The sequence below is a fragment of the Octodon degus genome, unplaced genomic scaffold, assembly GCF_000260255.1.
Source record: "Octodon degus isolate 3935 unplaced genomic scaffold, OctDeg1.0 scaffold00262, whole genome shotgun sequence".
In the NCBI taxonomy this organism is placed as follows: domain Eukaryota; kingdom Metazoa; phylum Chordata; class Mammalia; order Rodentia; family Octodontidae; genus Octodon; species Octodon degus.
The window spans coordinates 1161905-1174449 of record NW_004524838.1 but is presented as its reverse complement, the minus strand read 5'-3'; the positions used below and the strand labels follow the sequence as shown (position 1 = coordinate 1174449).

Below are 12545 nucleotides of genomic sequence, written 5' to 3'. Positions count from 1 at the left end.
TTATTTATTTATTTTGTGTGTGTATGGCCAGCTCAGCCCACCAGGGGGTGGGGCTGGCTGTCATGTGGTGCTGGGGGATTGAACTGTGGTCCCTGTGCTTTGCTTAGCTTAGCTTGTTCTAAGTAGGTGCTTTAGACCACTGAGCCATCTCACCAGCTCCCTGTCAATCATTCTTGTCAATCACACCTAGAGAGTCAGGGGAGGCACCTAAATGACAGGCCTAACCTAGTTCCAAAAGCCTGATTTAGCCACACTCTTTTGCTGTTGCTACATTTGTATGCTTTGACCTTTGGACAGTGTTTTTCTGTCACCTTTGCACCTTTTTCAGTTGGTGTCTTATGTTTTGCTGGCCTGAAGTTGCCTTGAGCATTCCAGATCCCATGATTTACCTTAAATGTAGCTGCTTACCAGATAGTACTAGGTGCACATTTAGTAATATTTTCTTCATTGTACACAAGAGCCTGGACTACTATTGACCCATTCTATGACAACAGCACCATGTCTGTACTTTCTGTTTTCTGTTTCTGCTCTTCCATCCCCTTTAGAACTCACTCTGGTCATGGTTTGTCTCAATACTCCACTGAAATTGCCCCTGGCACTTCTAAAATCAGTGATTAACATAGTAGCAGCATTTAGAACAAGTCATGGCTCTCCTTCCAGGATGCTGTCCTCCCTGGCTTTTGGGGCATGTGCTGTCTATATTTTGTTCTTTTCTTTCTGACTAGTCCTTTTCAGCTTTCTTTGCTAATTGACCCTTAATTCTCCATTTATAAATGTGAGTACGACATGTGTACAACTTTTCTTACTTGAGTTTACCCTGTGACTCATCATTCTTTTTTCTCTGTGGTACTGAAGGTTAAACTCAGGGTCTTTGAACTGAGTTATGTCCCCCGCATTTTTAATTTTCATTTTGGGATAGGGTTTCACTTAGTTGCTGAGTTGCCCAGGTTGAGCTCAAACTTGGGATGCTTGTGTCTTACTGTATTGATCTTGTATTTAAATGTAGTCTTCATTTTAGTGGTTATCTCTCTTTGGAATGCCCTTTCTCTGGATAAATAAACAATTAACACCCTCATTTCTTTCAGCCATGTACTGAAATAATAATGCTTTTAGATAATTTTTATCATGAAAGTTAGGTAACTTTCATGATAAACAAGGCAATATCAATTCCAGCAATTTTTATCATTTTTTCTTGTATTCTAGTTTTTCTGTTAGGATTTATCTATTTTTTTTGTATAATCTTCTTTATTCTATCAGACACTGTAATATAACCTAAATCAGAATAGACATTTTCACTCATTAGCAAGCAAATAGGGCCTGATACAAAATTAGTATGCAATGAATATTTGTTGAATGAAGAAAATATTTTTCTGAGTAGTAAAACAAATGTATTGTGATTTTAGAACTCCATGAGTTCACAGTACCATTGGAAAAAGATTGAGAAATCTCTTAAAAAATGAAAAACCCTGGAAAGCTTGTTTGGAGGTCAAGGCAGGAAGTGCAGCACTTGTACACCCCTGACTGACACAACGGTTATCTTCTATCAGGAGTCCTGTCCTCCACTGAGGGGACAGGTCTGGGAGGGACACACATGGAGCAGTGGGGGAGGATGGGGACACCAGCCACACCAGCCAAATCAGCTAAATCAATCCTGGCCATGAGTGGGGTGACAGTTGCCACAGTCAGTTCTCCTTAACATCCAGTGGCCACCCCCTGGGGGAGATACTAGTAGTTGGGATTTTTTTTGTCTTTCAGATTATTGTTGGCACTAATTTATTACAAAATGTCTGTTAATTGAGGACCTATAAAGTGCTGACTAGTTTATTTCTACATACACATGTGAAACTATGAAAGAGTTACTGTAGTTCAACGTGGTTAATGCACCTAAAAGCATAATATCATTTAAATTTAATTGTCTTGTGTTTGTCCATCTGTATTTTTAATCTGAGTTAGTAACTGGTTAAGACATCTTCAGCTGAATTTTTAAAAAAGCATTTGTCGGGCTGGAGAGATGGCTCAGTGGTCTAAAGCACCTACTTGGAACAAGCTTAGCAAAGCATCAGGGACCGCGGTTCGATCCTCCAGCACCACATGCCAGCCAGCCCTGCCCCCTGGTGGGCTGAGCTGGCCACACACACACACACACACACACTCTCTCTCTTTCTCTCTCTCTCTCTCTCATAAATAAATAAATAAATAAATAAAATTTAAAAAAAAATAAAAAAGCATTTGTCAAGCTCAACAGTTTTTTTCTTTTAATCCTTTGGACTTTCTATGAAAACCTAGTTGCTAGTTTTCAGTATAGCCAGACTCAAAACATTGTCAGATATCAAGGCTGAAAGGACTAAAATTTAGATAGCATAAAGGTTATATACAATATAAGTTAATATGTCTGTTTCTGTGTATTATTTTTCAGAAATAATCCTCCAAAAGTTTTATTTAAGTTGTCTTATAGGTGGATGGACACTCGTCTATTTATTTACTGTTCACATAGCTTAACAGTAGACTAAAGTTCAGAAGACTAAAGATATCTTAAATGTTTATGACATGTTTCCATGCAGGTTGTTAGACAACCAAGATAATATTAAAAAAAAAAGCTTGTTTTTTTGTTTTGTTATCAGGAATCAAATTCAGGACCTTGCATATGCCAAGTAAGCACTGTGCTGCTGAGCTATTTCTTCAGCCCAAAAAAAAAAATTTTTTTTCAGAAATGCAATGCCTATTATTTTCTGTGTATAATAACTTAAGAGTTTTTCCTTCATCTAAAATATTACATACAACAAATAAGGATACTTCTTCAGAGAAGGCAAAATATAGAAAATAGTTTATTTAGTTCACTGATGAATAAAGCAGGTACCTAGTGGAAGGGCTGAGTGGCCAGCTTATCCTGATAAAAATAAAGAATGATGGGGCTGAGAAGAAAGCTTGGTGGTCTAAGTGCTTGCTAAGGACTTGAGTTTGATCCCTGGTACCACATGCCATGCCAGCTCCAGAACGGGCACCCTTTGCCGGCCCTGAAACTGGGTGTGGTGGTGCACGCCTGTAATCCCAGCTCTGGGGAGGCTGACACAGGAGGATCACTCCAAGTCTGAGCTGCATATTGAGACCCTGTATAAAATACATTAACTAATAAAAAATTAAGAATAGAGTGTGAACTAAGACTTTGGACAAAGGTTAAACTTCAGACAATAGGGAATGTACCTACTGAAGGAGGTGCAGTCACTCTACTAAGCTCCTGCATTTGGAGACAATTAAAATGCACGTTAACCACTTTTCTTCCCCGAAGATCTTAGTTTCTTTTAAATCCTACATGTTGAAGAGCTGGGTTAAGAGCCTGAGCTCCAGCTGGTCATTTTAAATCTACAGAGTCACCTCTGATCGGTGGTCACTAAACAAGTAAGTAATTTTGACTCTGTTTACCTATAGTCAGTTCTGGTGGTGGTGGTGGATCCACCTATGTGTGACTCCTGGAAATTCAGGAGCTTTTTTTTTTTTTTTTTCCCTTCCAATAAAAATCCGCTAACCACCAAACAGAAGTTAAGATCCTTTCTTAACATCAAACAATTTCTTGGCCACTCTCTCCTGTAATAGTAGTCAGGAAGATATAAATAGTAATGATTAGAACATATAAATACATAGCTATATAGGTTTTTTATTTATTTTTTAAGACAGGGTCTTGCTATGTAGTGTAGGTTGGCCTTGAACTTATGTAGCCCAGGCAGGACTGAAACGCGTGGTGGTCCTCCTGCCTCAGCCTGCCAAATGCCGAGATTAGAGGCATGTGCCACCACGACCCCTGTGCACTGTATGTTTTGTATCCACGGCTCACAACTTTTGCCCTCCGTCAATTATAACAGCATTATGCATAGTTCATGTTCCATATTTGGCTGAGGCTATATTTAATTCAAGGTAACTGTAATCGGGTAAAAAGATTTTAGTAATGCTTTTGTCATTATTCCTTGGTTTTTCTCATCTCTTCAACTTTAAACCTGGAACTGCTGCATTTTTTTTTCCTGAACCATGAGAGACATTAATGTAAACATCAAAAAGCTACCTGGAAGGAAGTGGAAGAAGTGGGGAGGGGCAGGAGGCAAAGGGGAAGTAACAAGGATTGCAGTGAGTCAAGAGTGTGAACCAACTCTGCCCCATGAATATGACCACTATGTTGTGCAAACTTGTACAATAAAAAAGAAAAAAAAATTGAAAAGGCTACACCCTGTATATAAAAGGGAAGAGGTTTTGATCAGGAAAACTGATTAAAATAGGCCCTCATAACCAGCCGGGTTTCCCATTCCTAACAGGTGAATTGGGTGAGAAGCAGTGTTGTCTCAATTTGTTTTCCTTCATCAGAAGCCCAGCTCTCCCTGCATCCTGGCCTGAGGCCAGCAAGCCCCACCCTGCACGGGGCTGTGGGGGTTGGGAGACTGCGGAGCTTCAGTTTCATTTCCTGCACTTCAATGACTCATTTCTTCATGCTGCTTATGAATATACTAGTCAAGAAGTAAAGTCTTAGATAAAATGATGAGTAAGTTGTAGGGGGTTTTCTTTTCAATTAAATAAAAGTGTTTGACAGCATCTTAAATTTCGTAGTTCAAAAATTGTAGTTGTATAATTTTTGATCCGGTTTGGATTTCTCATCTTATGGTTTACATTTTACCTAGATCTTCTAGTCAAGTTTCTAGGGTCTTCCACTTCCAGAAGGTCTGCCTGCTTACGACCACCTTTGGTGAAAGATTTTTTTTTTTTAAATTTATAGCTAACATCAGTTACATTGAGTACATTTGAAAAGATATTCATTTTTAAATATATGGTTTGGTTTTTAGAATTAATTTTTAAGAAAGCTTCTAAAGAGTTGATTAAGTCTTTAACGATTAGAAACTTACCTAGGCTCTTCTGAAAGCTTTTACTTTTTGTATAAGAAGCTTGAAATAGGTCTCTGTGAAGCTTTCAATCAGGAATTTCTAGACTAGTTTGATTTTCTGGAGAATTCGCAAGTCATGCTCAGTAGATCAGTGAGGGAGGAGAGATGTAGGCAGAATAGTGTTGGCTTCCTTGAGAATAAATTTTTGAGAACCTATTAAATAAAAAAAAGAAAGCAAAAACTAGTATCACAGCAAATTAAAATGTAATTAATTGAACTACTATTTGGAAGTGTTATTAATCGTATGAATTTCCTCCACTTTCTACTCTGAACATTTTCAAATACAAGTAAATTCCAAAGAATAGTGAAAGGAATATCCCTGATGACATTTTTTCCTATGCTTACATGCTTTTCATACAATAAATGAACATTACATTATGCGTGGCAGGTCCCTTGTTGCCCTTCTTACATTCCTTACTCGATGAGTAAGACATCCTATTCTGCTCAGCACATACCCTGGATCTGGCCACCACTGTCTCGCTGTTGCATTACAAGCCTAGTCCCCTCGGAGGTTTGCCTTTTGCTGTTATTGATTCCTTTAGAGACTTCCCAAAATACTAGCCAGGTGACCTTGACCAAATATAATAATATCATACCAACAACCTGTGCAGTCCTTCCAGTGGCTTTCATCTGACGCTGTGAAAGCTAAGCTCTGTTCATGAACTCCAGGGTTCCACTTGATCTGGAGCCCTGCTACCCCTCTGGTGTTCCTCCCACTTTCATTTCTCTCTCCAATCTGGTCTGGTCCATGATCCCCTAGTTACTCTTTGTTGTAGGCAGCTCCTTCTCCTATTTCTCGTTATTGTGCTTATCTCCTTTCCCTGCATTGTCCTTGTCACAGGACTCATTCCTTCATGTCCTTAAGGACTTTTATAAAATGTCACCTTCTCGTAAGGTGCTGCTTGGCTAGTATATGGACAACATTTTCCGATCTCCCAACAATTCCCATTCTTCTTCTGGCTTTATTTGTAATTGACCGAGGACTTACACAGCCTTCTAGTCTGGATATTCTTATTTACTTGTTTATTTCCTGTCTCCATCGTTCTGTGAATTCTATGAAGACAAGGGATTTGTATATGTTGTATAATATTTTATAAATGCTCCTCACATATTAACTTCTTAACAAAAATTTGCTGAATGCATAACGTATTTTCTTAAAGTTATTAAAAGATAGTGAATTTATGAAAAACCTCACAGTAGTAATGTTAGTAAGTCTAAAGACTTTCTTCATTTTGTTAAGGTATTTGCTTTACCAGAGTCCTGGACAGATATCTTGGGGGTGAGCTACTCATTAAGCCATATCTAGGACCAGGTTTTATTAACTGATCATAAAAATGAGAAGTTTTATCAGAAGGAAAGGACAATTCATAACCATGTCTTATCCTGCAGACCTATAAGCACCCTGTTTCATAATATACATTAGCTTCCTGTTGCATCGTAGTCCTTGGTGACAGCCTCAGTTCCTTCGCTCTTAGCTCCTGCTGCCTTTGCTCTAGAAGTTTGCCTCCTGGTGAAGAAATTGCCCCTTTCCACCCATGTACCCTATCAAGTCAGAAGGCTTACCCTTCTTCAGCCCAGAGGCCTCTTTTGGCAACAATGACCCTCTCTCTAGAGAGCCTGAAGACTGAGAGGGAAGATTCCGAATTTTTTCTCTAGCTCATGAAGACAGCAATCCCAACAGGACCCAGCAAGCATTCTAGAAGTGGCAGTGTAGCAGCAATTTTCCTCTGAGGTCCATCCCTTCTTTCACAGCTCTGTGACCTCCAGGCAGGGACCCCTGAGGCTGTCTAGGATAGGCTGTGCTGCAAAATGAGCCGAGTACCTCACATGGCATTACTACTTTTGCACAGACTCTGCAATGGCTACAATAGAGAGGGACACTGACATGTAGTCCCCAAATCTGGAGTCTTTTCTTTTATTAAACAGAAAACTGAACACTACCTTGTCTCGATAGGATATACTAGACTCTTCAGTGATGCTCTTGAACATCTTATAAAACCTCAATGTTTCAACCCTGCGTCTTCAACAAGATAGCAGTGAACTCGCGATCCAGTAATTTGAGCCTACGCTATGCAGTAGGTTTAAAAAGTTTTCACTTTATGAATTTTAAGAGCATCTGATTATGTAATATTGAAACTAAGATGCAGATGGGGGAGGACAAATTCTGAGAATACCCTGGCATAACTCCTGGCTTCCTGGCGGCTCCCAGCTTTCTGTTTTGAAACAAGTGGGAATATAAATTTTCTTAGCAACTATTTTAACTACTGAAAGCAGTTATCGGATGCCATTCTCAGGTGAACACTTCAGTTCTCTCTCTTTGATGTTGAAGAAGTACGCGCCAGGTCAGCAGAACTCTTGGAGACAAGCATGTCTCAGGCGGACATCCCCGTCCCAGGCGGCCCCAGACAGCGCCCCAGATACTTGCTCTGAGGTGGGCCGGCTAGCTCTCACCCTTCCGGCTGCCCGGGTCCTGGCTGAGCCTGCAGTGGCTCCGTCCCTCTAGTGGCGCTCTGTGGAACTGAGCCCAGGCGTGAGGAAGCTTACCTAGCTTTCCCTTTCCTAACTTGTGACTCCATCAGATTGCTTAATGAGGTAGCTGTGCAGGACAGACTAAAGCTATTCTCTCGCGAATGTCACCTTGGACGACGGGTAAAACATTTACTAATATCGTAAGCCATGGAAGTAGGATTTGCATGTTTGCTCGGATCTACCGATTCTGTTACAATCTTTTGGGCGGAAATCCCTGACATTCCTTGCACTTTCTCATTCTGAGGCCCTCACATTATCCTCTTAGTTCTCACCACCTAATTACAGTTGATGGTTTGAATCTTTTCAGAAAAGCATTTACTATTATCACTTAAATACACCTATGTGTATTCAATACATGGATATTTCTAATTAGTTGTTTTTACAAGTAATGATTTATAGACAGACACGTATTAATATAAAAATAAAGCTGATGTATTAAGAAATATCTGTCCCCTCATCACTTAAATACACCTATGTGTATTCAATACATGGATATTTCTAATTAGTTGTTTTTACAAGTAATGATTTATAGACAGACACGTATTAATATAAAAATAAAGCTGATGTATTAAGAAATATCTGTCCCCTCATCTATGTGACAAAGAAAGGATTAAAGACTTGGAAACTTACCAGAAATTTCCTAAAAGCTTTTTCTCGTTTACTTCAGAAACTTGAATCTGGGCATTTTAACCTTTACTTTCTTATTTCTCTTCTCATAGCTTGGAGACATAATTCTGAGGATCCTTGAATAAAAAACAAAGTCAACCACACTAAGCTCCTAAGAGATGAGAAGCTGTTTCTGATGCAGTCTTCCTGGCAATGCCGGACACTTCCTAGCTCTTTTGCAGAATGAGGAAGTAGAAATACAAGCACACTGGTTTCAGTTTTGCTTGGGAGCATAATTACTTGAAAGTGGTAGAATAGAAAACATTTAAAGAGATAGCATCATAGAAAATTATTAACAGATGTCAATGATGATGAAAAAATGTTTACCAGACAGAGTCTTTAGGTCATAGAGCTAAGAAGACAGGGGGAAAACTATGCTACGATACAAAGACAATAGGAACACCAGAAATAATGGTAAAATCTGTGTGATCTAAGTAACTGTCATTCGTTGATTTATAGGTCACCCAGGGTGGAGGAGATAGCTCAGTGGCATAAGTGCCTGCTGGGCAAGCTCAGAGTCCTGAGTTTTACCTTCGGTACTAAACAGACAAACAAACAAAATCATTGTATATGTCATCCAAATTTATGTATTAAAATCTCTGGTCAGAGAATGTGATTATATTTGGAAGTAGCGCCTTTGAGGAAGTGACTAAGTTAAAAGCAATGCATTAGGGAGGGTGCTCCTCTAAGACAACTGTGGATGGTATAAGAGAAGTAAGTTGGCCACAGACATGAGTAGAGGTGGGCTAGGTAAAGACATCAGAGGGGACAAACATCTGTAAATAAGGGAGAGCCTTGAGAAGACAGCAGCCCTGCTGACACACCTTGATCTGAGACTGCTGATTCTCTAGAGCTGTGAGGAAACATACTTTTGTTGCTTAAGATCCTCAGCCTGTGGCACTTTGTTGTGGCAGCCCTGGGCAACTAAAACAGCACCCCAAATTCCTGTGCTTACTGGCTCATCACTTATTTTATTATCTTCTGAAAATTGAAATATAGTTGTCTGGGAAGAGGTGGATGTCTCTTAACTTGGCTGTGGCGAGGGAACCACGCGTGCATGTCATGTCCAAGCTCATATTTTGTATATCAGCTAAAATCATCATTTCTTCCATTATATGTATAGTAAAAGCTAATTTTTTTTTTTTGAACCGGGAATTGAACTCATGCCCTTGTGCTTGCCAGGGAAGCGCTTATTCCACTGAGCCATCTCCCTGGCCCCTAAAGCTAATTTTTAAACTTAAATACAGGATAGATAAAGAGGGAGAAAAAGCATATCTGAAGTTGATCTCATTTTCTGTTGTCTACTTCCTTTATCTTTATATTCATTAAAATATAAATCTAATATCTGAGAAATTTTAATATGTTCAGAAGCATATAACTTCAAGTGGGCATTGCGAGCAACCTAGTAATCAATAATTTTTTAAATTAAAATTTGTCTCCCTGTCTCAGGAAGCATTATTTTATAGAGTCTCCACTCCCCATCCTGGGACAATTTAGGCCTCCCTCATTCTCAGCAAAGTTAGGAAGAGTCTATCTTGGAAGATCTGCCTAAATGAGGCAGTTCAATGAAGAGTGTCAAAGCAATGCTTGTACTGGACAAAACAGTCTCAAATCTTATGTCCCCAAATTTAAAGAGTCAGTCAAAAAACTAGGGACCTGAAATGAAGAGATACTCCTCAGATGAAGAAATATGATGGTCAATAAATACACGAAGAAATGTGCAATGTCACTGAACGTTCCAAAAATGCAAATTAAAACAGCACTGAGATTCCATCTCACTGTAGAAAGAATAGCTATCACTAAGAAATCAACCAGTGACAAAAGTTGGTGAGACTGTGCGGAGAAAGGAAGTATTCTTTGTTGTTGGGGGGTGAGCAAACTGATACAATGACTATGGAAATCAGTATGGAGTTTCCTCAAAAATTAAAAATAGAAATTCTACTTGACCCAGATATTTCCTTTCCAGCTATTTTTCCTAAAGAGTTAGAGATCAAACCACAGCGATGTCTGCATACCCATGTTTATAGCAGCACAATTTATAATGGCTAAGTCTTGGAAGCAGCCTATATGTCCATCAAAAGATGAATGGATAAAGAAAATATAGTATTTATACATAATGGACTAGCACTCTCCTGTAAAGCAGGATAAACTTGAGTCATTTGTAGAAAAATGGATGCACCTTGAGACTATAATGTTAAGTGAAGTAAATCTCAAATACATAAGCTTTAATATCACATAGTTTCTTTTTCATATGAAGCACAACATAAAAATAAAGTACAAAATAAAAGACAAGTACAGTGCTAGCACAATACACGAATGCTTTGTGAATAGAAGTGTTCTGTAAAATTTGGCTTCTGATCACAAAACTTTGCATCAGTGATGTTGAACCTTATGGATAATTTGATTCAGATCAAGAACAGTTCTGTTCATAGCCAGAGTTGTGGAAAGAATTAAATTCACAAACTGAGGTACACTATAGTGAGCAACAAGAGAGAGAAGCAGTTACTGTAATCCAACATGGAGAATGTATCCATCAGTGCATTTTGGTTTGATATAATTTTCTTATGTGTTTTATATGTTTTTGCCTATTAGTCTGATTGTTAGTATATATGATAATTAACTTTATAAGTGTTTAAAAGTTAAATAAATGAAACTGATGCTTGCAGTGAGGTACAGCTTGAATCTAGCTATCTGGAAATATCATACTAACCTAAAATTGAGGGACATACCAAAAAATAGCTAGGTAATAATCTTAAAAAGTACCAAGGTCATAAATGTCATGGAAAGACTGAAGAATTGATCCAGACTAGAAGGAACTCAAGGCAGCACTGATTCCATACTCTTATCATTTGCTATAAAAAACATTGAAACAACTGGTAAAACCTGAGTGAAGTGGGAAGATTCCACAAAAGTAATCAAAATAAATACCAGCATTAATATCTAGGCTAGAGATCCAGTCCTAGCCCAGGCCCGGAGTTGAGAAGACAGTTCCCTGGCAGCCAGAGTCAAGCGATTAACAGGCATGAGATTTGAAGCCATGGTAGGGTATGGTGACGCTATACAGCTATATGATCGAATTTTGCAGGAAGATCCAACTAATACTGCTGCAAGAAAGCATAAGATTGCCATTCTTAAAGCCCAGGGGAAGAATGTGGAGGCCATTCGGGAGCTGAACGAGTATCTGGAGTAGTTTGTTGTTGACCAGGAAGCCTGGCATGAGCTCACAGAACTCTATATCAAACTATGCAAAAGCAGCCTTCTGCCTGGAGGAGCTCATCATGACAAATCCCCACATCCACCTGCCTTGCCAGCAGTATGCGGAGGTTAAATACACCCAGGGTGAACTTGAGAACCTGGAACCTTCAAGGAAGTATCTTGCACAGGCATTGAAACTGAACAACAGGAACATGAGAGCTTTGTTTGGGCTTTACATGTCTGCAAGCCATACTGCGTCTAATCTAAAAGCAAGCGCAAAATGAAGAAGGACAACATGAAGTGTGCGAGCTGGGCAGCTAGTCAGATCAACAGAGCCTACCAGTGTATAGGTCGAAGTAAGAAGGAAACCAGATACTTTCTGAAGGCAGTTGAAGACACATTGGAAACTTTACAGATCACCCTGTCGTAGGCACCGCAGACCCGACGCTGATGTCACCAGGGCACAGTGGAACCTCCTGCCCTGTTACTTACTAAATGCCAAGTGCTGATTATACTCTAACTTCTGCAAACAGGGCAGTTGTAAAGAGTGTGTTCATGTAACCCTAAAATGCCTTTCACTGCTAACCAAGACAGTGGGAGAGTCCAAGGAGGATGATGTGAGGTCTATGGTCGTGCACTGCTCTCTTCATATAGCAGAATATTGTAACTGCTCTCAGCCTCACCCTCACCTTGTTAAATAAACTGCTGAGGTACTGAGAAAAAAAAAGAGGGTAAATAGCACGAGGCTCCAGTTTTACATAAAACTTGCCAATACAAACACTGTAGTTTGGTAACATAGACATACGATTTAGGTTAATATGTACATTTCTGTATTTTACCTTTTGGGTAAAAGTATTTACATTATCTTCCGAAATCTCTATATAAATTGGCTTACAAATGAGTAGATACTTTTGTTTACATGACTTAACAATAAATTCATTTAAACTGGTTAATAAAATTAAAAAATCCAGGCTAATTGCCCATCGAAGATTAACACTGGAGCTACAGTTTGTGATAACTGTGTTGCAGTTATTTTCCTTGTATTAGGGTTAAAATTTTCTTGTTTGTTGAAATGTATGAAACACTTAGAAGGTGATGGAACACTGAGCATAAGTTGTTTATTAAAAAGTTTTGTCCTTGTATTTTCTACTCTACTATAAATTTGTTATTACTGGGTTAAAGGCATGTGAATATACATATGGAAATAGGAAACATACAATTATTATTGTATAAC

At 38.9% G+C, this 12545-nt stretch overlaps 1 protein-coding gene and 1 pseudogene across 5 annotated transcripts in view; one reads left to right on the top strand and one right to left on the bottom strand.

The window, feature by feature from the left end:
- Positions 1–8278, bottom strand: part of Samd9l (sterile alpha motif domain containing 9 like) — a 32648-nt gene extending 24370 nt beyond the window's left edge. For 3 of the 5 annotated variants that reach the window (XM_023706519.1, XM_023706521.1, XM_023706522.1), the window contains exons 1-2: positions 8081–8278; positions 4884–5074 (exon numbers count right to left, since the gene is read on the bottom strand). The gene's annotated coding sequence lies outside the window, so the exon portion shown is untranslated. The remainder of the gene's footprint in view (positions 1–4883; positions 5075–8080) is intronic. The other 2 variants (XM_023706520.1, XM_004646256.2) reach the window with 2 other exon arrangements.
- Positions 1610–11741, top strand: LOC101569983 (annotated as a pseudogene).
- The last annotated feature ends 804 nt before the right edge of the window (positions 11742–12545 follow it).